Consider the following 5,832-nt stretch of genomic DNA (forward strand, 5'->3'; position numbering starts at 1 on the left):
CGCTCCCGTGTGTGGCATGGCTGCACTTTGCCTACCGCGCCGGACACCCTGTGCCCAGGCTTTCGACGGCAGGAGGGGGGGGGGGGGGAGGTCGACAGAGTCAGGGAGGGAGACAGGTTGTGTACAAGCGACACGAGCGCGCTGGTTTCGAGTGCACTGTCTCGCTGTCGCACTCGGTCGATGCACGTGTGCCGAGGCGAACGCCCGGTGCCGTTGCATATGCTATGGTAAGCGGTGCGAATCACACATCGTGTCGGCGTCCGTCGCGAAAGAAGATGCGCGCCAAAAAAAATAAAATCCAAAGTAGTTTTCGACGAGCGTGGGACAAGATTCTGATTGTGATTATGATTGAATTATGCAATAAGTGGTGATGCGATGACAGAACAACTAGTCTTTGTTCGCCACCGATGCGTGGCGGGGCGGGGTGGCGCTGGGTGGCCCCGAACTTGAGCGCGAACGCTTGCACTTCGGTTCACAGGTTTCCGACTAATTCTCGGTACTGGTCGGGCACGCGCGCCCGGGCCAGAGCAGCTGTAGTAAACACTCCACCTGGGGGGCCGTCCCCGAGCCCTGAGGAAGTAGCGACGCGGACGCGGTGCCCCACCCTTCGGAGGAGAGGGAGAGAGAGAGATTCCGGCAACAAAAAAACGGGTTCCAAAGCGTCGCCGTGAGCGAGCTTGTGACCTTGACCTTCGCCACCCCGGAGGAGGAGGGGCAGGACAGTGAGTGGGATTAGTGTTTAGGGAGGAGTTGTCCTGCCAATTCGACAGCGAGAGCGAGGCGTACGCACCTCTCTTTCTCTCTTGAAAAAAAAAAAATAATCAGACAAATTAACGACAACCACACCGGCACATTGTTAAAAATTAGTAAGTGCCAATCAGATATTTTATAGTGCCATCGTTTTGGGTATGGACGTGCGTGCAAAGGCACACAGCCCACAGCCGGCAGTTTGTGGCCGACCGACCAGAGTCTTCCCAGTATACTATACTTAGTTAGCTTCCCGTGGCTCACCGGCACACCCATGTCCGGAAATTAGTCTGCACACTATAAAAATCTTGTGAACTTTTCTATTTATATAGCTCATGGATTTCTTTGTGCATTCTCCGCCTTATGCAATTTTAAGTACACTCTAAAAAAATTACAAAAATTCTAGGATCAATTTTGAAACAAAATTATGATATGCCAGTATGAACAAATTTCTTCACAATGCACAGAGAAATCCATAAGCAATGAATGAGGATGTTCATGAGGTTTTAGTGGGGTTCTCACATTGTTACCTTCTCGCATTTTTTCATGACATTTCAGGCCAAATTTTGAGAATTTCTCTAATTAAATATTCGGACCTCACACGTCAGAAAAGAATGCCCAAAATGTGCGCGCTATTCCAATCGGTCACGTACATGATATTATCCGAGCAATTTCCCTGACTTTGTGGGGTTTTCAGACTTGTGGGAACCCTGTTAGTGTGTGGCAGCGCTCGCTGCCACTGCTTGTTACCATACGCGGCGGAGATGGTCTTGTTGGACGTCACACTATCGCCGAATCGGTGCACTGGCCCACTGGCCCCTCCCCTTGGATACACGTCGAGCTCCGCGTTGAGCCGTTCTTAAGGTCAAATTTTGCTTTAATTATTACCCCCCTTTCCTGGTGGGACTTTACGTGTTTAATCGCGCGCATGACGCTAATGCCACAGTGAGGCAGCCGATTCGCCCGCCGCCGAATATTTGGACCGTACACACCAAAATCTTGTGGACTTCCACAAAGGATCCGGAGCAGCCATATTACAAACGATTTTTCTTCAGTTAGTAATGGGGAACACCTGGATCGTAATAAAAATAATTTGTTTGTATTACAAATTCCTCGTGCAAATCCTTTGTACGTAACGAAGAGCAGCTGTTCATAAGAAACTAACGGTGTCTGTGTTTTTTGTTGTTGTTTTTGTTGTTGGTTTTTTTTTTTTTTTTTTTTTTTTGCTTTTTAGACATTACAGTGTTCTTCACTCTTGTTGGGGACGCGAAAAATTGCCCGGGAATCCCCCGCAATGCACGATAGAGCGGCCGCCGGGCCCGGTGGTTCCCTCCAGTGCATCGACCTTCCCCGCCCGCGCACCCCTCCGGCCCAGCCCCACACCCGGGCCCCCGGGCCCCGGGCCCCGGGCCCCACCCTCCAGGCAGTTGCCATTTCCCCTGTCATTTCGATGACCCGGCAGCCGTGCCGGCCCGCGCTGCAGCCGGCGGTCCCCACACCGGGTCAGTGATGCCCCCCCGGGGGGCCGCGGGGTCCCCGTCGGGGTCACGCGTCAGGAGGCGCGCCCCCGCCGCTGCAGCACAGAGAGAGCATGTGTTATCTTTGCTGCAGCAAGCCGGCGGGTGGTACTTCTTCACTCCAAAAATCAGTGTTCAACCCAAAGAATCAGAAAAAATTATGAAAAATCAGGGAAAACCTCAGTAAAATTCAGAAAAATTAGGAAAAAATCAGGAAAATCAGAAAAAGCTACAAAAAAATTGGTGTACGTTCGTAAGGTCCCCACCACCACCTCACCTCCCCACCCGGTACCGTGACGTCACCCCACCCCTCACCCCCACCCTCTCTGACGGGGCAATCTTCTCCCGCACCGATTTGCTGTCATCCCCGTCTCTGTGATATGAATGCCCTTAGACCCCCCCCCCTCTCCCTCCGGGCAGATAGGTTAAGGTTAGGCGGTCTTCGCCGCTGGAATCCAATACTGATGACGTCTCAGCCTTTTTTCCTGAGTAAGTCCAAGCGCAGCCCCGCCACTCTCATAAAAGTATCTATGACACGCAAAAAAATAAATTGAATTAAATCGAAACTATTTTTTTGGTCTGATGTTGTTCCGGGCTATCTTGGCCCATGAGTCGTGCCAAATAAACAGTAATAACGTCATAAACAACCACTAACCAACAGCTCCGCCCTCCCTCCTCAAAAAGAGATGGCATTCCTTTTTGACTGCTCAGTCTGGGGATTATTTTTAAACACTAAAACAATTTTTGATTTCTGTAGAGGGACTAATGTTTGGCCTGCTTTTGGATTTTTTACGCTGCCGTCAAAGGAAATGTCAAAATTTGGGCAAGCGATGCGGCCACGGCGTTTCCCAGGCTAAAATAACCATGGATAACCATGTTTATCTTATCTTGTTCATCTTGTTCACTAAGAGCACTAGGAGCCATACTATCTTGGTTAACTTGACGATGGATTATGGTTTCCGTTCTCTCAATAACCATATTGTTTTCCCAACCTTTAACCATATTGTTTCATGGTTACCATGGATTACCATGACCATAATACTATGGTTAATCAACATTAAACCATTAGAGACCATTCACCACCACGAATTACCATAATTGATATTTTACCATGGCCTTTCCCATGGTTATTTTAGCCTGGGCTAGAGTGCGCGGCGTCGTTCGTCTTAGCGGCAACGTAGAGTGGTCTGCGTAGGTCCGACACACATCAGCAAAACAAACAGTTTTCCATTCGTGGGGCAAACAGAGGCGGACGTCCTTGGATCGCTATGGACGCGCTTTCGGTCGAAACCTTGTCATTTTGATTTTGATTAGTATGGCATGCTTACTCTGACGGTGGCCGGAGCCGCACGTCTCCTTATCTGGGCGGACCCCGTCGTCCAGGCGCAGACCCTGTAGTTCTGCAGTTATACTGTACCGCACACGGGCAGGAGGCGGTCGTGTTTGCCTATCGCCCCCCCCAGGTAGAACACGTTTGTCAAAATGATGTCAAAATGACCTCATTTTGACCCTCATCGTCAAAATTTACTGCGCCTAGGTAGCCAGAATGAGCTCATTTTGACGTCAAATGAGGGTCAATGACGAGTTTTTGACGATTGTTTTCTACCTGGGCCTGACCACGGCGCCCCAACTGGCCGAGGGAGCGGGCCACCCACCAGCACGTTAGAACGCGGCAGCACGGCGTAAATACAGACGGGTGCGGGGTTAATCAGCCACCTAGAAATGCATGGGAAATTTTCCTATACTTTATTCGGCAACACTGTCTAGGTGAGGCTAGGCGCACTTAGTTATACGGTTCGTCAAAGCATCGTGCCTAGGGTCTCGAGGCAGGCACATACCAATTAATTACACAGTGCAAAATCCTGTACCAAAGTACCAAAGTACCAAAGTATAGAAAAAGTACAGCGTCCTGTACAGGATGTGGTGTAGGATGCACTTACGTATATACTGTAGAACCCAAGGCTCCATGTTAAAAATTCTTGTACTCCGTACTGAAAACACCGTACTTAGCAAGTACAGGATAACCGTGAAATGGGTTGATCAATACCTCCTGGTCAACTCACTGTGCTTTTTTCAGACAGTGTATGTTTACATTCACCATGACCAGTGATGAGCAAAGGTTCGAGCGCAGTAAAGTACAAAGTTCTAGGAACTTCACCCGCACCCGCAGCCCACTGGCTGGTGGGCTTGACCGCGCTGTTACACGGGTGGCGTAGGCCCTCGACCCCCCGAGGGCTAATGCGCTGATGTGCACTTTGAACGGAGGGCCCACGCGTGGCGCGCTCCCGACGCGGCAGTCGGTGTGCGTCGTCCAGAGAGCACGGGAGTCGTAACAAGGAGCACCGGGGAGACATCTGCATTGTACACGGGTAACCTGACGCCTGAGGGAGGCTCGCATTCCTTGAACACCCTTTGGACCATGAGGTCCCCCAGACTGCAAACCCTAACGGCTACACGGTCCGTCCCCTAAACGGCTTGGATCGGTCTCGTTGTAGTTGTACGCACAGAGCGCACTTTGTCCTACCCGGCGCTCCATCCCTAGAAATCAAAAGAACTCGCGCCCTGCAGCTCCTCTCCGGGAGGGAAAAGAAGAGGGGGGGGGGGGGGTCACGGACCGCCTCGAAAGGGCTCTGGGAACTCTAGGAACGCTCCATCCCTAGAAATCAAAAGAACTCGCGCCCTGCAGCTCCTCTCCGGGAGGGAAAAGAAGAGGGAGGGGGGGGGGGTCACGGACCGCCTCGAAAGGGCTCTGGGAACTCTAGGAACGCCGCCCTCCCGAGGCCCTCAAGCACTCGCCCCGACTGCAGCCGCCGCGGGTGCCGCGGGCCGGGGGGCCCGGCTCGAGGGCCACCTTCTATCCCCGCGGTTACAGTAACCGTCGCGGTCACAGAGATAACTGACGCAACAAGACGGCGGCGCAAAAACAAAACGACCAAGACGCTCGCATGCCGCCGGTCAGCGGGCGCGGGACCCGGCGGGGACCCGGCGGGGACACGCCGGGCACCGCGACTCGCCGCGCGACAACGGAATCTTCCGGTTCAACACTTAAACTGTTCCACTAACGGTAACGTCCGTTCAGGCCGGGGCAGGGCAGCGGGTAGTTCCCCGGGTGGTTCAGAAAAACCCGAAATCTCAATAAACCGTTAGCCGTTTGGGCTCCTGATTCTCATTAAGCTATCCGATCACGCAGATGACTTTTTTCTTTTTCTGAGACAGTGGAGGTAAATAACGTTTGTCACATTTCGAGAAAAAAGTAAAAAGTAGTTTTCTTTTTCCTGCCCCACTCTAGGGCATAGGGGCAGGGGTGGGTGCCGACGGACGCCTCTGCTGACCTATCAGTCAGGGGGCCGCCGGGGGGCTCGGACGGGGCTGCGGGGCATTAAGTATTTAAGGCTGACCCCGCGGACGGCGGCGCGGCGTTCCTGGGGTTGTTGTCGCCGCGAGGCGTCGTGGCACGGCGCGGGCGCGGCACGCGGCTCGGGCAGGTGGCCGACGGGCGCCGACCGGGAGGAACTGGAGGTCCGGGGCCTCCACGCCGCGTCCACGCCACGTGTTCCTCGCCCCCCCC

At 53.1% G+C, this 5,832-nt stretch overlaps 1 protein-coding gene across 2 annotated transcripts in view; it reads right to left on the reverse strand.

Moving 5' to 3' along the window:
• The window catches only part of LOC113212879 (1-acyl-sn-glycerol-3-phosphate acyltransferase beta), a 13,249-nt gene that overhangs the window by 6,682 nt on the left and 735 nt on the right, over positions 1 to 5,832 (reverse strand). The window lies entirely within an intron of this gene.

The sequence above is a fragment of the Frankliniella occidentalis genome, unplaced genomic scaffold (genome assembly GCF_000697945.3).
Source record: "Frankliniella occidentalis isolate FOCC.00 unplaced genomic scaffold, Focc_3.1 Scaffold25, whole genome shotgun sequence".
In the NCBI taxonomy this organism is placed as follows: Eukaryota; Metazoa; Arthropoda; class Insecta; order Thysanoptera; family Thripidae; genus Frankliniella; species Frankliniella occidentalis.